Below are 3,642 nucleotides of genomic sequence, written 5' to 3' on the forward strand. Positions count from 1 at the left end.
AAAAATATGAGGAGGCTTATCTCTTTGATGGAGGGCTGATATCCTAGGTGATGGGTGAAGGGAGATCATTTGGTGTACCAAATTCATGATGTAAATTCTAATCCTTTGCTTTATACGATTTATCTTTTGATTATGCCATGATTCTTATATGTTGAAAATTCTTTTATGATTTATGCTTATTGATACATGTCTTCCTCGATTATTTGATTCATCGTTGACGTTATAAGGCACGTTGAATGCTTAACAAAAGAATTCATGTTATCAAGAACATACTCCATAATTAAATTTTCTGCTTATAATTCTTAAAGAAAACAAAAGAATCATAGAATTTATCGCAAGAATTTGATATTATCAAAGGAGATTCTGGATCCCTGCACCATCTTAATCTATCCTAACTTCGATTCTCTATTTATTGATTTATTTTCTATTTGCAAAACATCATCTTAATCCACAAGTTTATTGTATTAATTAAATCTGAAATTACGCTAATAATCCATATTTCGTTCCCTGAGGAATCGACCTCGGACTTTCGAGTTATACTGCTTGTGCGATTCTCCTGCACTTGGGAGAACAGTTTTTCAAAAGCACCAAGTTTTTGGCGCCGTTGCCGGGGAACGGCTGAGTTATTAGTATAATTTTAGATTTAATTTTTACCTTAGTAGTTAGTATTTTTCTTTTGAAAAAAAAAATTGCATCTTTACTACTATTTTTAATTCCCTGCACAGTTTGCATCAAACTCTGATATCATAGAAATTAGCCGTCTGATTTGACTTAAATTTGGTCAGCTAGTGCAAGACACATTGTTAGATAATCTGAACGGTCTGATTGACATTCTGATATTTGTAAGACCATCAGATTAATACGAAACTTTGCTGCTTTCTACTTTAAATTTTCTGTATTTATTTATTTATTTTTTTTGAATCAGAATTTTATCGTTATCATATCTCATTAACCCTTGGTGCTAATTAAAAATTTAAGAAAAAAAAAATTTAAGAAAAGATCAAGGGTGATTATTCAAAAATTAAAAAAAAGAGGAAAAACCTAAAATTTCAAATTTCAAATTTCAAATTTCAGAATTCAAATTTCAAACGTCAACTCATAAAATTTAAAAAAAAATAAATAATTTGCTTGATCACCTATTCAATGAAATTTAATGTCATGTCATAAAACATTAAAAAAAAAAATCTCTTGATTGTTGCATATAGTATAAGGCATCAACATAAAATATTCTAAGGGCTGAACCTATTTAAAAAGATAAGGTCGGGATTTCATCACTCGTCCTTAGCCCAAAAATCACCCCAGTGCATAAATGTCCCAAGCTTAACTAAAATCAACTAGACGTTGGCCCCTAAGGACATTCGAGCTCAATAGGACGAAGACCACCGAAAGTTGCACCAATTTTGCTCGGTGGCTTAGTTGATGTCTAGGCAAGTTTTGTCCCTATAAGGGAGACAGTTCATCTGTTCGAGGCAAGTGGGTTTTAAGTGGGACCTTTGCGAACGCATCGTGACCCCTCCACTTACCTGGGAGCTTACCTGGTCAACTCGGTTCATTAGACCGGATTGGAGGCTTAGGTGTCCTCTTCAAACCAGTTAGGAGCTGTCTAGAAATTTAAGAAAAATATTAGAAATTGAGGTGTAATGTTTTGTTGCATTTTTGATTGTGAATAGATTTTTGTTTTAGGGTGTCGTTTTAGGGTATCTTAGTTGGTACTTATATTTTTTTTTAAAAAAAAAGAAAAAAGAGAGGGAATTATTTTGCATGTTAAAGTGGAATAGGGACGACACCGGTCGATTAAGTCGTACAACTTTAGATCATCCCTTAGGACATACCCCTGAAATTCCTTCGCAATATCTCACACCTTGTGACATGGCTGATCTAAATGAAGATGCGGGGAGTCACCACGATCGAGAACGTGAACCCCATGTTATGACTCTAAGACAATACCTACAACCGGCTAGGACTAGTCAGCCTTCATGCATAATTTTTCCTGATAATGTGGGACATTTTGACATCAAACCTGGGGTAATTCAATTGCTGCCCAAGTTTCACGGGTTAGAATCCGAGAGTGCGTATCTTCATTTAAAGGATTTTGAAGAATTGAGCATTACATTTAGAGTGCCAAACGTCACCGAGGATGTCCTCAAGCTGACATTGTTTTCTTTCTCTCTAAAGGATAAGGCCAAAACATGGCTAAACTCTTTGCGACCTAGATCAATAAGAACTTGGCAAGATATGCAGAGAGAATTTTTAAAGAAGTTCTTCCCCACACAAAGGACCAACTTTTTGAAAAGACATATCAGCAATTTCCAACAAAAAGATAATGAAACATTTTATGAATGTTAGGAAAGATTTAAAGACCTTCTTCTCTCATGCCCTCATCACGGATTCGAAACTTGGAGAACCATTAGCTTCTTTTATGAAGGTTTATCTCCACAGTTGAAACAGTTTGTAGAGACCATGTGCAATGGTAGATTTTTAGAAAAACATCCTGATGAAGCGTGGGAGTATTTGGATTCCCTTGCTGAGACTGCCCAACTTTGGGATAACGGGGATAGAAACAATAAATCTTTACCTAAGCCTACTAGCTCTGTACAGGGAGGCCTTTACAACCTCAGAACTGAGGATGATCTTCATGCTAAAATGGCAGCCCTCACTAGGAAGGTAGAAGAAATTGAGCTTAGGAAGATTGAGCCTGTCAAGACTATAGAACTTAGAAATGAGTGTTGTGGTATCTGCGATATGTCGGGTCATACTACTACAGATTGTCCCACCATACCTGTAATAACCCCAAAATATTTTTTTTTATATATAAAAAAGGATAGAATAGTCATTTAAAATTGATATGAGGGGTAAAATTGGAAGGAATGAAAAGATAATGGCATAGTTGTAGATGCGTTGAAGTGGTAAGGGTAAAATTGGAAAGGAATCAAAAGTTAATGGCATAACGGTAGATATGTTGAAGTGTTAGGGGCAAAATGGGAATTTAATAATATTAAACAAAGGGTGAATAGTATCTTGATGTGATTTAATTGGAGGGTTTGAGCTGGCTTTTGGAATGAAACCGAGAGAAAGAGGGAGGGGGTTCTCAGGCGTGAAACAGAGGAAAGAAAGAAAGAAAAAGAGAAGAAGAAGAAGAAGAAAGAAGAAGAGGAAGGGGATTCAAGGAGGAAAGGGATCCCGGTTGCACTTCCAGCTGAAGGAAAAAACGTAGATCTCCTTCCCCTCTACACAAGGACCTCGATTTCCAAAAAGAAAAAGGTAAATATCCATCCCTATCTAGTCTTTTGATGACATTAGGCTATACAAAGGGTGGATATAGTCTAGAGGGGTCGGATAAGGGTTGTAGAGGTGGTTAAAAGAGGAAGAATCGGATTTCGACAAATTTTTCCGGTATTACGGAAAAACTGTGTCGAAGTCTCAACTTCGGCAAATTACTTCGGGGGCCAAACGGCCTCCGATAGTGATGCATATTACTATTCTGGAATCCTCTATGAGTGTAGAATGTTAGGTAAAAATTTCATCAAATTTGGAGTCTGGAAAGTGGATCAAACCCGGGATGAAGTAACAGGCTGTCGGTCCGGATTACTGTTCATCCGGGTGGAAAAATAGGGGATTTCATGCTATAATAGGGTATTAAGC

The 3,642-nt window shown here is 36.4% G+C and overlaps 1 non-coding gene across 1 annotated transcript; it reads right to left on the reverse strand.

The window, feature by feature from the left end:
• Positions 1–2,281: 2,281 nt before the first annotated feature.
• Positions 2,282–2,390, reverse strand: LOC149753789 (small nucleolar RNA R71). The gene has a single exon (XR_016409274.1). It is a non-coding gene; the product is annotated as a small nucleolar RNA R71 (small nucleolar RNA).
• Positions 2,391–3,642: the final 1,252 nt, after the last annotated feature.

This window comes from Phoenix dactylifera, chromosome 4 (genome assembly GCF_051530095.1).
Source record: "Phoenix dactylifera cultivar Ajwa chromosome 4, Ajwa_hap1_PhDact_Kaust_v1.1, whole genome shotgun sequence".
Taxonomy (NCBI): Eukaryota; Viridiplantae; Streptophyta; class Magnoliopsida; order Arecales; family Arecaceae; genus Phoenix; species Phoenix dactylifera.